At 38.9% G+C, this 20,511-nt stretch overlaps 1 non-coding gene across 1 annotated transcript; it reads left to right on the forward strand.

Moving 5' to 3' along the window:
* The first annotated feature begins 19,441 nt into the window (after nt 1–19,441).
* LOC141669933 (small nucleolar RNA R71) lies at nt 19,442–19,548 on the forward strand. Its single transcript, XR_012554183.1, has one exon. It is a non-coding gene; the product is annotated as a small nucleolar RNA R71 (small nucleolar RNA).
* Nucleotides 19,549–20,511: the final 963 nt, after the last annotated feature.

The raw sequence follows: 20,511 nt of genomic DNA on the forward strand, positions 1-20,511 counted from the left end.
AGTAAGGAGAGTCAGAAGTGAGAATGGAACTGTGTTCAAGAACTCTATGATGAGATCATTTTGTGAAGAGAATGGGATAATGCTCGAGTTTTCTGCAGCAAGAACTCCACAACAAAATAGAGTAGTGGAAAGAAAGAACAAATCTCTTATTGAAGCTGCAAGGACAATGCTTGAAGAATCAAAGTTACCAACATATTTTTGGGCTGAAGCTGTGAATACTGCCTAATATACTTAGAATATCTCTTTGATTAATCAAGCAAAGTGTAACCCTACCAATTGTTCAAGAACAAGAAACCAACTCTAAATTTTCTTCATGTTTTTGGCTGAAAATGTTTTATCTTGAGGAATCAAACTGATGAACATGGGAAGTTTGATGCTAAAGCAGATAAAGGAATTTTTGTTGGATATGTTGTGGGAAAGGCATAACATTGTTATGCAATCAATACATGTTGTGTTTGATGACAAAAAGATTGAAGGACTACAAGATGGAGATTTCCATGAAAGCCTCAAGTTTGATAATATGTAGATGGTTAGTGATGACAGTGATGATGAAAGTGGTCATGAAACAGTGAATAAGGATAATGCAGAAAAATCTATAACTAATGAAGTACATGATTCAACATCTATCGAGTTGCAAAATGCTTCATCCATAGGGAGACAATTAGCTTCATCCGTCGGGACACAAAGTGCATCATCCGTCGGGTCATTAAGAGAAGCTGAAAGTCAGAACAGATCACTTACAGAAAATTCCCCTTTCTCAAACCAAAGAATCACAAACTCAGGGGGAGTTTCTAATAATTAAAACTCAATCATACATCAAAACAACAATGAGGCCTCTTCATCTAGAGCTAATCTACCTCAACAAAGGAAATGGACTAAAGATCACCCTATTGAGCTCATCATTGGTGATTCATCTTCTAGAGTTCAAACAAGGAGAGCAACTCAAGAAGAATGTTTATATAATAACTTCATATCTAAGGAAGAACCAAAGAAGGTAGAAGAAGCTTTGTTGGATCCTGATTGGATTTTAGCTATACAGGAGGAGCTAAACAAATTTGAAAGGAACAAGGTATGGAAGCTGGTACCCAAGCCAAAAGGAAAGAATCCAATTGACACTAAATAGGTATTCATAAACAAGATGGATAAAAATGGCATAGTAGTCAGGAACAAAGCTAGATTGGTTGCTAAGGGCTACTGTTAACAAGAAGGAATAGACTTTGATGAAACTTTTGCTCCTTTGCAAGACTTGAAGCCATCCGAATCTTCTTAGCCTATGCAACTCATGCCAATTTCAAGGTCTACCATATGGATGTCAAAAGTGCTTTTCTGAATGGAGATTTGGAGGAGGAAGTCTATGTTAGTCAGCCTCCTGGTTTTGAAGATCCAAATTTCCCAAATCACGTCTACTATCTTTTGAAAGCACTTTATGGACTGAAGCAAGCACCTAGAGCCTGGTATGACACTTTATCAAAGTTTCTTTTGGAAAAATACTTCACAAGAGGTACTGTTGATAAAACTTTATTCTTTAGAAATGTTAATGGCTCTATTATACTTTTTCAAATTTATGTAGATGATATTATATTTGGCTCTACAGATGAAAAACTTTGCAAAAAGTTTTCCAAATTGATGCAAAGTAAGTATATAATGAGCATGATGGGATAACTAACTTACTTTCTTGGTTTGCAAGTTAAGCAAGTTAGTGATGGAATATTCATTAGTCAAACTAAATGCATTCATAATCTTTTAAAGAAGTTTTATCTAATGGATTGCACATTTGCAAAAACTCCCATGGCCACTGCAACTAAGCTTGAATTAAATACTACTGAAAAGTCTGTGGATATTTCAAGCTATAGGGGCATGGTTGGCTCGCTTCTGTACTTAACAGCTAGTAGGCGAGATATAATGTTTGCTACTTGTCTTTGTGATAGATTGCAGGCCGATCCTAGAGAGTCTCACCTAGTAGCTATGAAGAGAATTTTCAGATATCTCAAGGGAACACCAAAACTTCGCATTTGGTACCCTAGAGATTCTGGTTTTGATCTAACTGGTTATTTAGATGCAGATTATGTAGGTTCTAGAATAGACAGAAAAAGTACAACAGGAACCCGTCAATTTCTAGGGAACAAGCTTGTGTCCTGGTTCAGTAAAAAGCAAAAGTCAGTTTCTACTTCTACAGTTAAAGCTGAATATATTGTTGATGGTAGTTGCTATGCACATATTTTGTGGATGAAAAACCAATTGTTGGACTATGGTCTACGAATGAATAGAATTCCTATTTTTTGTGATAACACAAGTGCAATTTGCAACACTAAAAATCTAGTACAACATTCAAGAACAAAGTACATAGACATCAAGTACCACTTCATAAGGGAACATGTGATGAATGGTACTGTGGAACTTCATTTTGTTCCAAGTGAAAAGCAGCTTGCAGACATATTTTCCAAACCACTTGATGAATCCACATTTTCAAGGTTGGTAAGTGAGTTAGGTATGCGTAATTATTCTTGAATCATTTCAGATATTTTGCAAGTTGTTATGCAACCAGAAATTTAATTGACTTTTCTATTTTGGATGAAATTTTGGCTAAGTCAAAATTTACATCCCGACGGACGCTCATTATCCATCGAGTTTGATCATCCGTCGGAATACTATTTGTTAATAAAAATCAATTATTTTTCTGGAATATTTTATAACTCGACGGATAACTGATTTATCCTCATCCGTCGAATTGTCTCAATCCTAGCCGTTAAAACTCTGAACATTATCCATCGAGTATACTTACAGTTTGTAAGCATGACACGACAGATAAGTGACAGAATTTTTACAGTTTATTTATTTTTAAACGGCTATTTTGGGCAATTTTTATTGGTCTCTTTATTTCACTTTATTATTTTTGTCAGTTTATTTCTGAGATAGTATAAAAGCTAAATTCATTTTTATTCTTCTCTTTTATCATTCTCAAGATTCAATTTCTCTAACTTCTTTCTTCTCAAAAGAAAATACTCTCTCTGCAAATTTCCCAATCTCTAATAATGGCACCAGTCGTCAAAATCATGTCTCAAACTGGCTATGTCTATGAAAAGAAAAACGTCACAGCTCTTGTGAACAAGGAGATTCAACAGTCTGGTGAGTTCCACAAGATGATGGATTTTGTGAAGAACTGCAAACTCAGTTATGCTATGCTGGAATCACCCACTATCTACTGTGAGGTTGTAGAGGAGATATGGACAATTGCAATGTACAACTCAACTGACAAGACCATTACATTCACTCTAAAGGTAAGCAGTTTTGCATAAATAGTGACATTGTCAAAGCATGCTTTAGAATTCCTGATAATACTGCTACTGCTCCACACACAGACACTGACATAGTTAACATGCTAAATTCCATGGGCTATGCACTTACCACTTCTAAGTTAAGTGAAATTAGGAGGTTAGGTCTTAGAAAGGAATGGAGCTTTTTATGTGATGTAGTCACTAAGGTATTTTATGGTAAGATTAATAACTTTGATTCTGTTAACATTTCCATGCTTAACATGCTAGTTACTGATAAATACTTTAATTTCAGTGACTAGGTCTTGTCTGAGTTCGGTTATAAGTTAGGAGAACTCAATAAGAGAAGTAGTAGTGTTTATTATGCTAGATTCTTTATGATGCTTGCTAACCATCTCATTGAGAACATTGTGATTGAGAACCCAACCAACAAGCTGAATTGTTGGGTTCAAGAAAGAAGGATTATTGTAGATCTCAACAGGATAAATTACCACAAAGAGGTGCCTCTCTTTTATTTTCCAATCCTGGAGGGACCTCAGGTAAGTGAGGTAATTTCAACTATCTCCACTCTTCCAACCTCATACACTTTTTTGACTTTAAATGTAGCAATGACATCTGTGTCAATGACCCAACAGATGCCTACCCAAGCTACTAAACCACAAATTTCAAAATCCAAGTCTAAGAAATCCCCCTCTAGTTTCTTTCAAAAGAAACCAGTTGCAAAATCCATTAAAAACCAAAGAGGGGAGTGTAAAGAAGAGTAAGCAAGGTGAGCGACAGGGTGAAAATCAAAGAAACCCTAAGGATAAGGCTGGTGAGAAGAGTAGTGTACCCAAACCTAGCCACACCACAGTTTCCCAACAAACTGTGGTTGTTAATAAGGAAATAAGCTCAATTCTAGTTTCATCCTATGTTATTATTGAAACAAGCTCTCAATCAGGAGCACAGGCCAAGAGGGGTAGGGACATTAGCTCACCACAAAATTATGCTAGAAAGAAAAGATAAAAAACCCTTGAGGATGCACAGTGCACACAAACAGTGTAAACTGGTGCTAAAGACCCAGTCACTGTACCATCTCAAAGTCAGATTGATGTGGCTCCAATAAATGTGGAGTCACAGCCAAAATCTCTAATAATTGAAGCACCTGATACACCAAATTCTCCCACACACTCACTGGATGTTGACATGATAAATACATCACTTCTAAATTCTCCATCTTTAACTCAATTGGAGAAGCCAAAAATCCAAGCAAGTGAGCATCATCTTTTAGATGATTTGTTGGCTCACTTGCCATTTCTTTCTGAGTCTGTTGAGACATCTATGCCAAAATTTTCATCAATCTGCACAGAGTCTACAATAGTCTCCACTCCAAACTCATTCATTTCTTCTATCCTGATGGATATTCATCATACGTCGAGTAGTGATTGCATCTCGACGGATAAGCCTAATAGCAGTCATCCGTCAGATAGCCAAACTACTATCCCGATGGATATTCCTTATTCGTCGGGTGTCTCTGTACAACTTAAAATTTCTTCAATTCTCACAAGTACAGAAGACTTAGTAGAAGTATAATCACTCTTAGGGCTGAGGGAAGGGAGAGAATTGAGTGAGAGGCTGGGTTGCTCCCAGGAAAAAGGAGAGAATAAGAGTGAATCCATGCAGTCCATTTCTTCAGGACTGGAAAAAGTGAGTGAGAGGAGTCCCACCTTAGATGGTGAAGGTGAGGGTGTGAGGGTGGGAAGCCAAGGGGAGCCCTTGATACAAAAAGAGAGAGATCATGAGAGAAAAGCAGGTACATGAGTGATAAGGATGAAATCCATTGCAAGTGAGTCAATGAGTGTCAATGATGCAGAAAGGAAAAGGCTATTTCATCAAGAATATCAAGTTGTCATAGATTCTATTTCCCTGGATGCTGAGACATTTACTCATCCTGTTACAGCTTACCAAACTCTAGCTGTGCAGGGCAATGAGGAGGCTGAAAGGATTCTAAATTTGGTTCACACTACACAATCTCTCCAAAGAGCAAAGGATGTAATAACTGTTATGCCTTCCAATACTGGCAGTGATTTTGAACTGGCTGAAGATTCATTTGGGGATGCTGGTGGGGATGATGAGGAAGACAGCATGAGCATAGGGGGAGATGCAGATGTTCCTTCCTGGATGCTAACAAAAGAATGTTCCTACTCACATCTCCAATCAACACTATTCAAGCTGACCATGACACCCAAATAGCCATTCAAGCATCTACTAATGCCAGCACAAAGAAGCTACTCACAGCTCACCTTGAAGCACTCCAACTGCATAAAATTCAAGCCCTCCAACACAGTCAATGTGTGGATGAAATCAAGAAAGAAATTTCTGAAGTAAAACAAGATTTTATAGCAAGGTTGAATGCTAGAATTCCTGAAACCACCATGACTGAAATAGCTCACAAGCTAAGGAAGGAGGCTGATATCAATAGAAAAGTTGAGGTCATGGACTCAAGATTATCTGATGTAGAGAAGTCAATGGCCAAGATACTCACTAATCAAGAAATTCTGACTTCTTTACTCCAAAAATTGGTGGCTGCTCAACTCCCTCCCACTCAACAAATTGATGCTAACAAAAAGGGGGAGAAATGAGGAAAGTGAGGGGGAGAAACAGCTCAACATACAAGTCAGCAAAGTGATTGTGCCAGCAATTACTTTCACAAAGCCACCAGTCATGGACAGCATTGACATCATAAATCTGGCAGCAGCAAAACTAAACACAGATGACAAACTGTTAAAGATTGATGTAGCAGCAGCTGAGAAGGAGTTAAAAGAAAAATATAGAAAGATAGATGTATAAATTTAAGAAAAGTTTGGGCCAATTCAGAAGCCAGACAAAACATTCATTCATCACTCTCAAGTCAAGAACATTTATGTGAATGAAATGAGTATGAATTATCTGGAAAAAGACCAAACATCTTACATCAAATCTCCAAAAGCAGATTTCATCATGAAGCCTAAAAAAAACTACTCAAAGTTTTCAGATAAGAATACTATGGATATTGTATATGAGACACCTAGGCCAGATGAGAAGAAGCTGTTGTCAAGGTCAATTGCCTTCTACAAAGATCCAGCTGATTCAGCACTCAATAAAAGATTAGCCAAGATTTACAGAAATGGTAAGGAAATTTGTGTGATGGCTGGACACCCCATGTTTGTGGAATCTAAGAAGGAAGAGAAATAAAGAATCAGGCAAGATAAGAAGCACACTGCTCTGGATGCTAAAAATCTTAAACAAAAGAAGAAGCAAGCTGCTATCTTGGCCAAGCTTCAAGATGTAAAAACCAAAACAGAAATTCCTGCACAACCAACTGTAATTGCTGAACCTAAGGATCAGAAAGTGTAAGAAGAACCACAACAGAAAAGAAGATTTAGATATAAGCTCCATTCCAAGAGAAAATTGGACTTTAGTGATGAGGAAAAGGAAGACCACATTCCCAAAAAGTCTACAACTTTAACTCAGACATCAAAACCCTCAGTGGTATTTGAAGAATTCAAGGTGATGGATCTAACTAGGAACATTCATGGTGAGCCCATTATTCCTAAGGATGAGCCAGTAGACTGGGATAGTTTTCCAATTCCTAAGCTAAAATTTCCTATCTTCAAGACAAAGAAGACAAAGAAGACAAAGACAAGAACTAGCAAGAAAGTGAAACCAGTGACTCTCAAATCCAAGACCCTAGTCAAATCTCAATCCACAGTCAACAAAGGAGATATGTTGTACATCTGTGACATCAAAGGGTTTTCTGACATTGATCTCTACTTAGATGAATTGGAAGAAGTTAGAGGAATTGATGCTCATAGACATCTTCCAGAAAGACTGGTATTCAAATATAAGGGAGGAAAAGAGATCATATGGCCACTTCACAGGATTCTTCTAGAAAGCTAATATGTGGTAATAAAGATCTACTCATCTTTCAAAAAGAACTTTGGATACAATGTGACTGCTAGAAGATTAGTTCTAAAGAAGATTGAGGAGCTGAGGAGTAATAGAGCCAAAGATGCACTTCCAAAAACTCTGTCAATTCCCTTCACAGGAAAGAGAGTGCATTTGAGGCCTTATTGGTTGATGGAATTTAGGGATGAAAAGGGAGTTAGAAGATTTTTCAGATTGGAGGACCAGTTGAGTATCTCTAGCAATGAGACCCTAATGAAAATGCAAGGAATGCTAGATCTCTCAGAAGCTGATGAACTTGAATTCCAAGGACAACTCCAAAACCAGATAGAAGAGAACAACATGAGGCTTGGGAAGAAACCTAGACAATTAAGGAAATAGACTTATCTACTCAAACTAGAGGAGCACCTTGATAATGATTATGAGCTATTCTTTGTATACTTTGCATTGTTCAATTTTCAGTAAATATTACAGCACTTATCAGTTTTATCTACTATTTTCAATTTGTATTTTTAGAGTGTTTTGTTATCATCAAGTTTCTCTTAATTTATGGCTACAATTTCAGTATACATAAATTGGTGGAGATTGTTAGGAATATGTTGTGAACTTGATGATAAACTATACAAAACACCTTAGTAGATTTAATTAGTGAATTTTGTAGCACTCGAAGGATGATCAAATATAGTCCCGGCGGATGATTCAATATAGTCCCGACAGATGATGATTTGACATCCATCGAGTAAGTAGCTTATGTAATAATAAGTATTGTAGCACATTTCTACAAACAACTTTTGTAGATTCTGTAGGAGCTTATGAGTCATGTTGACTACTAGTAGATATGCAGAATAGGCTGATTAATTATAAATATGAAATGTCTTGTAATTCCGCATAAGTGAAATGGAGTCAAGTGTCAAATAGTTACCCGACGGATGATCAACAAAGCTACCCGACAGATGATCTACAAGCTACCCGATGGATAACAAGCATGTACCCGACGGATGATCAATTCAAATATCTGTTGACAGTAACAACATAGTCACATGCGTTGGGTGTTTGCAAAAGGAATGTGGCAGCCTGTTTAGCAGAAAATTGAGAATAAAGAAGCATTACCATTTCTATGCAAGTTATAAAAATTTTCAAAGATGCTGGAATAGAGTAATGAAGCAGCATGGAGTTAGACTTGATAGGTTTTGTTTTATTATCCTGTCTTATTACAGTGTAAACTTGGTGATATATAAACCAAGTGTAGCTAGTAGAATAAACAACGAAGCAAACACATTTAGGAGAGAAATAAAAAAAGCTGTATTCGTCAAGAATTTCTTCGTAGTTTGTTTGTTCAACTTGTAAAACAGCTGTGAGCCAGTTAGGCTGCCACATTTCATTTACAAACGCCCGACGCATGTGACTGTGTTGTCACTGTCAACTGCTAATTTGAATATTATCATCCATCAGGAATATGTTAATCATCCGTCGGGAGCCTTGTTGATTATCTATCGGGATTCTTTGTAGATCATCCGTTGGGAGTCGTTCTGTCACTTGATTCTATTCTTATGCAAAATTACAAGACATCTTATATTTACAATTAGCCAACCTATTCTGCATATCAATCTAGTAGTCAACATGACTTAAAGAATCCTACAGTGTCTACTCAACTAATACATTGTTATTTGCAGAAATGTGCTACAAGACTTATTATTACATAAGCTACACTCTCGATGGATGTCAGATTGTCATCCTTCGGGACTATAAAGATCATCCGTTGGGACTATATTAGAGCATCCATCGAGAGCTACAAAAATACTAAGTTAAATCTATTAAGGTGTTTTGTTCAACTTATCATCAAGTTCACAACATATTTCTAACAAGCCATATACTTCTTTAATCCCTTAAACGCTTACTGACTTTCCTCGGCCCATATGAAATCTTTCACCTTTTTCAAGGATTTGAAGAACGACAAGCACTTGTCTCCAGATTTAGAGATGAATCGTCCTAGAGCCGTAACTCTTCCAGTGGGTTTCTGAACGTCCTTTATGGAACGTGGTGGTTCCATATCCAGGATAACTTTTATTTTATCAGGATTGGCCTCGATTCCTCTCTTGGAGACCATCAATCCCAAAAACTTTCCAGATCCTACTCCGGAAGCGCACTTTGCAGGATTTAACATCATTTTATGATATCTCAGCAACTCAAAAGCTTCCCTCAAATGGGTTATGTGATCATTCTTCACCAAACTTTTGACTAACATGTCATCGACATATACTTCCATAGTTTTGCCAATAAGATCCTTGAAAATCTTATTAATCAACCTTTGATAGGTAGCTCCTGCATTCTTGAGTCCAAATGCCATAACACCAAAGTCAGTGATAAATGATACCTTTGGGATGTCATCCTTATGTATCTTAATCTGATTATATCCACTGAACCCATCCATAAAACTCAGCATCTCATGACAAGCAGTAGCATCTATCAATGTATCTATCCTTGGCAACGAGAAACAATCCTTTGGGCATGCATCATTCAGATCAGTAAAATCCACGCACATTCTTCATTTTCCATTAACCTTCTTTACCATTACAGGGTTTTCTAACCATACTGGAAATTGTATTTCTTCAATAAAACCTGCCACTAAGAGCTTTTCTACTTCTTGCTTGAATGCCTCCTATCTCTTAGGGGCGAGACTCCTTTTCTTTTGCTTCACTGTCCTCCGATTTGGATCTACATTCAGTTTGTGAGTGATCAGTTCCGGGTCTATGCCGGGCATATCAGCTGCTGACCATGTGAATATATCACTATTTTCTTGTAAAATTTTTACCAATTTGCCTCTAAGGGGTTCCTCTGGTGACACTCCATTAAAGTTACTTTCTCAGGATCCTCGGGAGCCAAAGGAATCGGAACCAAGTCTTCTGTTGGTTTCCCTCTTTTCTCGTCATTCTCACGGATATCCAGATCTTCAATGGGCAGAACCTGGCCCCCCCAACTCCATCATCCCTAAGAGAGGCCACATAACAACTCCTTACGATCTTTTGATCTCCTCTCTCTTCTCCAATCCCATTCATGGTGGGAAATGTTAGTCGCTAAGCACGCACTAATAATACATGCTAGTATACGAGTTCGCAAGTAGTATAAGATATAAATCAGATTCAATCCCACAGAGACTGTATTGGTTAACTAATCAACTCATGCAATTAAGCAACAATGTACAGTTATTATTCAATGCTAAGACGATAACAAAGTGAGGTTGTTTATAACTAAGAATTAAACTAATTATTATAACTATGAGAATAAGATAGACTGAGTTAATATATATGACAAACATGGGATTTTAACTTGATTAAGTACTTTATTCAATAGCCTTATTGTTCTTAACCTTAGCATGCAATGATGATGACACTAATCAGACAACATGAAACTGATAAACGCCAACTTTTGTTGCACGAGTACCATTTTACTAGACATCCACAAATGAGATAGAAGCTAAATAGGCACCAATTATATTGAGACCCTATATGTCTATAGAATTTGACAACATAACGGTTTAAGCACAAGTTATCTATCTTGATTACATAGGGCAAGTAAGATGGTTAAAATTACCTACGAATCATGCATAACAATACATGAACCTATGCTAGCATGGCAAGTTCTAAATCCTTAAATTCACTTTCGCTTCATTAAGAATTAACACACTATCTTATAAGTTCGCGACGCTCACAAGACGAATACGCACAACCATAACTAGGATATCATACAATCAGCACACACTGAGACATCGAAACAATTTAACTAAAGAATTCCATAAATAAATCCGCTAGAACCCCATGATAACGATTAGCCCATAATCGAACTCATCACCAACGTGGGTTCCAATGAAAACATGATATAGCAAACGTAGTCTTTATACGAATAAATAAACCAAGTATACACAAGAGTAAAGGTTCAGCAAAACAAGAAACAAGCATCCAAATTTCAACTCAAAACAAAGATTCACAAGAATAAACTTGTTCGTCTTCGCCCTTTGTTGAATTGTGCCAAAAGGTCTCTTTTCGTCTTCTCCTTCCTTGATTATCTTGATATCTCTCAATAAACGACCTAAGTTATGTTTATATAGCAGTCCATGCATCCCAGGAGTCCAGCAATTCGAATTATAAAAAAATCAGGATTTGTTTATCCCGACCCAGCGCGGCCGCGAGCTTCACCAGCGCGGCCGCGCTGCCTCTCTGTACTCCCGGCGCGGCCGCGCGCAACGCCACCGCAGGCGCGCTTGCCTTCTGCCAAAACTTCATTTTTTCTTCTTCTTTATTCCTTGCAGCTTCGAGCCAGTCTTTCAAGCTTTTATTCCAACACATCCTAAACACCATATTAGCATCAAAACAATGCTAATTCACCTGATTTGCGAAGTAAAGCCTGAAATGCAAAAACACTTGAAAACACGTTAAAACACAAATAACTTGAGTAAAAATACACCAACTCAAAGCTTATTAGAGCATAAATAAGTGTCATAAATGCCACTTAACACACCCCCAAACTTGAATCGATGCTTGTCCTCAAGCATAAATAGACTCAAAGAACAAGAAATAAAAATAAATCCATGAATGCAACTAATATGAATGCAATGATCCCCAAAGAATAACTAAACCAATAAACTAGCAACACCTCAGCAAATGCAATTATTCGCATAAAGATCCATCAAATCTCACAAATCAATGTACACACCATAGACGTGCGTGTGTGCAAATGCTTACAGATATACTATCGTAACTAGATCGACAATCATAACTCACTACTTATCAAAACAATCGCAAGTTTATAAACAGAATAAAAGCTAGACTCAAAATAACTTATAACACTTCAATTCTTATATCGGAGTTAACATGGATTCACGCTTTTATTCACAACAAAATAACACAAATATGCTTATTTGATCGTGCAATGAGTGAGGTCCACAAAAGACTTATACAATAGTACCCATGTAGCGAGCATAGATTAGCGGATCCCATACTATAGAAGCCTTAGGTCACTAGGCACAAAGTCCCCTAAGAACTTAATAACTCGAGTACTAAAGAGCCCACTCATGATCAATTATACAAAATAATTATTTTTTTTACTTCTTTTTTTCTTCAACAATTTATGAATGAGTGCGTTTCGCTCCATCTCATTCAACCCTAGACTACTCATAAAAATATGAGCTGGCTACTAGCCATTTGACACTTAGCCATACAACTAGCAATAAAATCCGATTTCTCCATTTTTTAAATTTCCATGTTTTTATTATTAAGAGCATATCCTAGATTCTAAATATAAACAAGAGATTAAACCTCGACAATCAAACAAATCATAATTATGATCTAGCACTCTAGAAACCTATAAGACTTAGTGAAATACAAATGTCTCTAGCATGCAAATCAATCCAATAAGACTGAACATCACTAAATACAACATCACTACACTAGCATCAATATCACCAATTAATCATAAAAATTATCTAAGGGAATCATGATATAATGCAAATGCATGAAACTACATGAACAAACTATTATCATATAAACTACCAAATTAAAAAAAACTACATGGCAAAATATATGCAACTATATGAAATAAAACTATCATGAATATGCAAACTAAATGAGACTCACACTAACTATATTCCTTCAACTATCCCCATACTTAAAATGTTCACAGTCCTCAGTGAAGATAATAGTAAGGAATCAGGCATACCTACCGTGAATAAGAATCCTCACCCCCAAGGGGTGGAGTGTCAAGTGTGTCCGGAGGTGGATACACGGAATCCTCATCAAAAACTGGCCACTGAATGTCAACTCCGGTGGCTCTAAATGCAGTCCCAAGTGCATGGGAGAGATTGCGTACGAACCGACTATGGATGTCGTGTATCACATCCATCCTCCTCGCAAGACGCCTATACTGCGTCGAACTCAAACCAGCTCCCATCTCTGCTCCTGCTCCTTCCTGCTGCTACTGTTGTGATGGACCAACCTCCTCTCCTAACTGCACTCTCCAAGATGCTTTACTCGCTTGCTGCGTCCCACCAGCATAAATCTGATCGCGGGGCACACCTCCTGGGAGATGATCAAACATGTAACCAAGCCCCTTAGGATCAGGCATACCTCCGCCCCACTCAACCATAATGTGCAGCGTAGAACTGTCAATAGGAGCACTGCGAATCTGAATCTGCTCATGTGCGGGCCAATGAACACCAATTGCCACGCACAACTTTCACAATGGACGCATAAGGAATAGCCCAGTAGTACTTCCCCTCAAAAACCTCAGGATCCCCTGATATATCACCATCCCCAAATCAATGTAATCACCCTGCAGAATACCCCAAAGCAAATGGGTACGCTCCACCGTAATCTCATGCACATGCGAAGATGGCATGATGTTGGCACAAATAAACGAGTTCCAAGCCCGTGTATACCTGTTCATGCATGAAGCAGGGAACGTGAAGTAATCAGTAGTGCCCCTCTTGAACTTCCAATGAGTCTCAGGCACACAGAGAGTAGCAATGATGAGATCCAAATTGAAGTCCTTAGGAGTCTTATCATTCTAAGTGTCCTGGCCCACCTTCCTCGAAGGCTGCTCAATCACTGTCCTGATAGCCTCAATATTGTATTCAACAGTCCTCCCCCTCACAACCGTAAAACCATTCTTCTCCGCCTTAGCATTGGCGTAGAACTCCCGTACAACACTCATGGGCATAGCAGCGGGAGCCTCACAAAAAGGAACCCAGCCCATCTCCAAATTCATCTCCAACAGCTTACCATCATTCCCTGATGGCAGAAATCCTCTCTCCTTAGCAATAGGCTTTGAGAGAAGCCTCGTGTACTCCTCCTCAGCCTCAAGAGTAGAGAACCTGGACCTCACACCACTTGCAGTAGAAGAATCGGTGGTGCTGCTCCCAACTTGAGTAATCTGTCTTTGGGGTGCCATCGGGATTGAAAAAATAAAAGCTTAAGTGTTTAGAGAGAAATTGTGTTTGAGAGTTTGTGAATTGATGGAGAAGATGTATGCAAGTGTATGTATTTATAGGTGGAGATGTGTGAATTTGATAAGGAATAAAAGTGGGAATTGATTATGGGAATCGTGGGAATAATGGAATTGATTAGGAGAGGGAATTATGGGATGTGGAAGAGTAAAAATCAGGTTAGAAATGATTTTGGAATTAAAATCCCGATTTTCTCTAATAAAACTGTTGTTTTTATTTTTTTCTGAATAGGGACTTGGCGCGCGCTATGACAGCGCAGGCGCGCTCTAACTCTGGAATACCAGCGCGGGCGCGCGCTAGGTCAGCGTGGGCGCACTTGGTTTCTGAAAAAATGGCGCGGCCGCGTGCTTGGCCAGCGCGGGCACGCCCAACTTCTGTACTTGGCCCTGAATTTTTTTCCTTTTTCTGATTTTTTTGTGTTTTTCTCTTTTCTTCTTGCCTCCTCTACCTACTAATATACAACGTACTTGGGTTGCCTCCCACGAAGCACTTCTTTTACATCGCTAGCTCGATGTAGAATCTTGTGATCAAGTGGACAATACAACGACACTAACCACCTCGCGGTTTGACGTATCACCATAATAATGCTTCAACCTTTGACCATTTACCTTGAATGCTTGGCCCGGATCATTCTAAAAAATTTCCACCGCTCCATGTGGAAACACAGTTTTGATTATGAAGTTCCTGACCATCTTGACTTCAACTTTCCAGGAAAAAGACGGAGACGAGAGTTGAATAAAAAAACTTGTTGCCCTGGCACAAATTTCTTGAGCACTAGACCCCGATCGTGCCACCTCTTGACTTTCTCATTATACATCTTGTTGTTCTCATAAGCTTGAAGTCAAAACTCGTCAAGTTCATTCAATTGAAGCATCCTCTTCTTTCCGGCCGCATCCAAATCCAGATTTAATTTCTTCAAAGCCCAATAAGCTTTATGCTCGATCTCCACAGGAAAATGACACCCATTTCCATAAACCAACTAAAACGGAGATATTCCCAGCGGAGTCTTATATGCTGTTCTATATGCCCAAACAACTTCATCAAGTTTCAAAGACCAATCCTTCCTTGATGGATATACCACTTTCTCCAAAATATGTTTGATCTCCTTGTTAGATACCTCAGCTTGACCATTTGTCTGAGGATGATAAGTCGTAGCAATGTGATGATTCACATTTTACCTTTTCATCATGGCAGTGAACTTGCGGTTGCAAAAATGCGACCCCTCATCACTGATTATGATTCTTGGAGTCCCAAACCTTGTGAATATCTGCTTGTGAAGAAATTTAAGCACTACTTTCGCATCGTTTGTTGGCAACACCTTAACTTTAACCCATTTTGACACGTAATCAACCGCCAACAGGATATACTGATTATTGTAAGACGAGATAAATGGCCCGATGAAGTCAATTCCCCAAACATCGAAGACCTCAACCTCGAGAAGTACATTAAGAGTCATCTCATCCTTCTTAGACATATTACCCACCCGTTGACATCGATCGCATTTCAAAATGAACTGATGAGCATCTTTAAACAATGTTGGCCAAAAGAAACCTGCTTGAAGAACACGAGCTGCTATCTTTTCTCCACCATAATGTCCTCCATAAGCCGTTGAGTGGCAATCTCGCAAGATCCCCCCCGTTTCGGTATAAGGAATACATCTCCTGATGATTTGGTTAACTCCTTGGTGAAAAAGAAATGGCTCATCCCACAGATACCACTTCACTTCATGTAAAAACTTTTTCCTTTGAGCATAAGATAAGTCGGGAGACATGATGTTACTCATAAGGTAGTTCACAATGTCTGCAAACCACGACTCTTTTTCTTACACTCCAAACAGCTGCTCATCGGGAAAAGACTCATTTATCAAGGTCTTATCCAATGAAGTAGCATTAGGATTCACTAAACGCGAGATATGATCAGCGACTTGATTTTCAGTTCCTTTTCTGTCCCTGATCTCTAGTTCAAATTCTTGAAGCAAAAGAACCCATCTAATCAATCTAGGCTTCGAGTCCTTCTTTGAGACGAGATATCAAATGACGGCGTGATCAGTGAAAACTGTCACCTTAGTCCCAAGTAGATAAGATCGAAATTTCTCAAAACCGTAGACAATAGCCAAAAGTTCTTTCTCCGTAGTAGTATAATTTAGTTGAGCACCGTTTAAAGTCTTACTTGCGTAGTAGACTACATGAAATATATTATTCTTCCCCTGCCCAAGAACTGCTCCAACTGCATAGTCACTTGCATCACACATCGTCTCAAAAGGTTCATTCCAATTAGGTGCAGTTATGACCAGTGCCGAGATTAGACTCTTCTTTAATGTCTCAAAAGCCGCGAGGCACTCGTCATCAAACTTGAAAGGGACATATTTCTCTAGTAAACTACACAATGGCTTGGGAATTTTTGAGAAGTCTTTGATGAAACGCCTGTAAAATCCCGCGTGACCAAGAAAACTGCGAATTCCCTTGACAGAAATAGGTGGGGGAAGATTCTCAATGACCCCCACCTTGGCTTTGTCCACCTCTAGACCCTTATTAAAGACCTTGTGCCCGAGAATTATGCCTTGATGCACCATAAAGTGACATTTCTCCCAATTGAGAACCAGATTGGTCTCAACATACCTCTTGGGAATGTGTCCTAGATTCTGCAAGCATTCATCAAAAGAATCACCAAAGACTGAGAAGTCATCCATGAACACCTCCACATTCTGGCCAATCATGTCAGAAAAGATGGCCATCATATATCTCTAAAATATGGCTGGTGCACCACACAGACCAAAAGAAACTCGTCTAAAGGCGAAAGTATCAAATGGACAAGTGAAGGTAGTCTTCTCCTGATCTTCTGGAGCGATACAAATTTGATTGTAACCCGAATAGCCATCCAGAAGAAAATAATACTCATGACCAGCTAACCAGTCAAGCATCTAATCAATAAAAGGCAATGGAAAGTGGTCCTTCCTAGTGGCTTTGTTCAGCTTCCTATAGTCCATACAGACTCTCCACCCCGTGACTGTCCTTGTAGGAATAAGCTCATTATTCTCATTTGCCACCACAGTAATTCCACCATTCTTTGGAACACATTGAACCGGGCTTACCCATGAACTGTCAGAGATAGGATAGATAAACCCTACATCTAGCCACTTTAGAATTTCCTTCTTCACTACTTCCTTCATGATTGGATTAAGTCTTCTTTGCTGCTCGACAGTAGGCTTGCTACCTTCTTCTAGCAGAATTTTATGCATGTAGTAAGAAGGGCTGATTCCCTTGATATCTGCTATAGTCCATCCAATTGCCGATTTGAACTCTCTCAGAATTCTCAAAAAAATTTCCTCATCGCTACCTGAAAGGTCAGATGTAATAATAACAGGCAGAGTAGATACATCGCCTAAAAAACATACCTTAAATGTTTAGGTAAAGGCTTAAGCTCGAGAGTAGAAGCTTCCTTAATAGAAGGCTTGAGGCGTTTAGGAGCCTTGCTCAATTCTTCCATTCCAAGAGATTCAAAAGGCATATCGATCTTCCTCTTCCAGGGAGAAGCATTTAAATATTGCAATTGCTCATCACCTTCATCATCTTCACTGTCCGAATTTCCCAATAAGGCTTTTTCTAAGGCATCAGACCTCAACATTTGATCAAGTTCCGATGTGACCACTGAATCGACCAACTCGACTTTTAAGCACTCCTCATTATCAGTAGGAAATTTCATAGTATTGAACACATTGAAAGTTACATCCTGATCCAACACTCGCATTGTAAGCTCGCCCTTTTGCATATCAATTAAAGTTTGGCCAGTTGCCAAGAAAGGCCTTCCCAAGATTATGGGAATCTTCTTATCCTCCTCAAAATCAAGAATGAAGAAATCAGCAGGGAAGATGAGTTTATCCACCTTGACCAAGACATCCTCCACAATACCTCACAGATATGTAATAGAACGGTCGGCCAACTGCAAGGTCATATAAGTTGGTTTGGGATCAGGTAAGTCCAATTGCTTGAAGATTGACAAAGGCATCAGATTGATGCTCGCTCCCAAGTCACATAAGCATCTATCAAAAGACACTTTTCCAATAGTACATGGAATAGTAAAGCTTCCTGGATCTTTAAGCTTCAGAGGCAACTTCTACTGCAGCACAATACTGCATTCCTCCATGAGAGCGATAGTCTCTAGATCATCTAGCTTCACATTCCTAGATAGAATACCTTTCATAAATTTTGCATAACTAGGCATTTGCTCGAGAGCCTCCACGAAAGGTATGTTGATATGAAGTTTCTTGAACACCTCCAGAAACTTCTCAAATTGCTTGTCCAGCTTTTTCTTCTACAGCCTCTTAGGAAAAGACGAAGGAGGATAGATCTGTTTCTCCCCTATATTACCCTCAGATAGTGTGCTCAACAGTAGTCTTCCTTGGTTCCACTTCTTCATCCTGCTGCTTTGCTTCTTTCTCATCCCCAGCTTCTTCAGTCAACTCTTGAGTTTGTACGGGATTCGTAACCTTCCCAGACCTCAAAGTGATTGCCTTTACCTGCTCCTTAGCTTCCTTCTTTCCTGGAACTTCAGTGTCACTAGGCAATGTACCATGTTGACGATTTAGCAAGGCATTGACAATTTACCCAATTTGATTTTCCAAGGTCTTGATGGAAACAACTTGGCTCTTGCACATGAGCTTCAACTCCACTAATTCAGATTTTTCATTAGCTTGTTGCAACTGGAGTTGTTGTTTCGATGTATAATGCGGTTGCTGAAAAATAGGGGGTTATACTGTTTGGCTGGATACTGCTGATAAGGCTGTTCAACCGCATTCTGAGCATTGCTCCAGCTGAAATTTGGATGATTGCAGTTTTTAGGATGATAGGTGGCTGACACAGGTTGCTGTGATCACTGGAAGTTGCTCACGAACTGAGCTGATTCACTAGAAATTGTGCACTAATCAGTCTCATGAGCACCAACACAAAGCTCACAGACACTAGTGATTTGATTAACTCCATAATTAGCCAAAGTGTCTACCTTCATTATCAAAGCTTTAAGTTGGGCAGCTATAACAGTTGCTGCGTCCAACTCCAGAATTCCTGCTACTTTCCCCTGAGTCAGTCTCTGGGAAGGATTCTGGTACTCATTAGCAGCCATCAGTTTAATAAGTTCATAAGCTTCATCGTAGCTCTTAGCCCAAAAGGCTCTTCCTGATGCTGCATCAAGCATGGGACTAGAAGTAGCACCCAATCCGTTGTAGAAACAGTTGATAATCATCCAATCAGGCATGCCATGGTGTGGGCACTTCCTTAACATCTCCTTATATCGATCCCAAGCCTCACACAGAGATTCTCCAGTTTGTTGAGCAAACTGAGTAAGAGCATTCCTGATTGTGGTAGTCTTCGCCATGGGGAAGAATTTAGTGAGAAACTTTTAAGCGAGATCTTCCCAAGTGATGATAGATCCTGCTGGTAGAGAATGTAACCAGCACTTTACCTCGTCCCTCAAAGAAAATGGAAAAAGACGTAGCTTGATAGCATCTTCAGTCATATCATTGAACTTGAAAGTGTCGCGGATCTCGATGAAATCCCTGATGTGCATGTTGGGGTCTTCGATAGGAGAACCCCCAAATTGAATTGAGTTTTGTATCATCTGGATCGTGCTTGACTTGATCTCAAAAGTGTTAGCCCTGATGGCTGGTCGAATGATGCTAGACAGAATGTCATTAATCTTAGGCTTAGAATAGTCCATCAAAGCCTTCAAATTTTCTGCCTGATCACCCATAGCTTCTAAAATTGGCTCTTCAACTTTCTCTTCTTCTTCTACCTTCTTTTCTTCCTCAAAAACTTCCCTACGAACTACCACAAGTTCTTCCTCGGCTTTATCCTGTGTTCTCTTACGAGTACGCGAACGCGTATGCATACACCTTCGCTAGATCAGCTGAAATAAAACAAGGCAACAAATAAGTAACAATGTCCGAGTCAATGAACTTTAACGACCACTGATGGAAAGCACATAAACTAATAATTAACACTGCAGTCCCCAACAGCGGCGCCAAAAACTTGTTAGTCGCTAAGCACGCGCTAATAATACACACAAGTATACGAGTTCGCAAGTAGTATAAGATATAAATCAGATTCGATCCCACAGAGACTGTATTGGTTAACTAATCAACTCATGCACTTAAGCAACAATGTATTATTATTATTCAATGCTAAGACGATAACAAAGTGAGGTTGTTTATAACTAAGAATTAAACTAATTATTATAACTACGAGAATAAGATAGATTGATTTAATATATATGACAAACATGTGATTCTAACTTCATTAAGTACTTCATTCAATAGCCTTATTG

This window comes from Apium graveolens, chromosome 6 (assembly GCF_009905375.1).
Source record: "Apium graveolens cultivar Ventura chromosome 6, ASM990537v1, whole genome shotgun sequence".
Taxonomy (NCBI): domain Eukaryota; kingdom Viridiplantae; phylum Streptophyta; class Magnoliopsida; order Apiales; family Apiaceae; genus Apium; species Apium graveolens.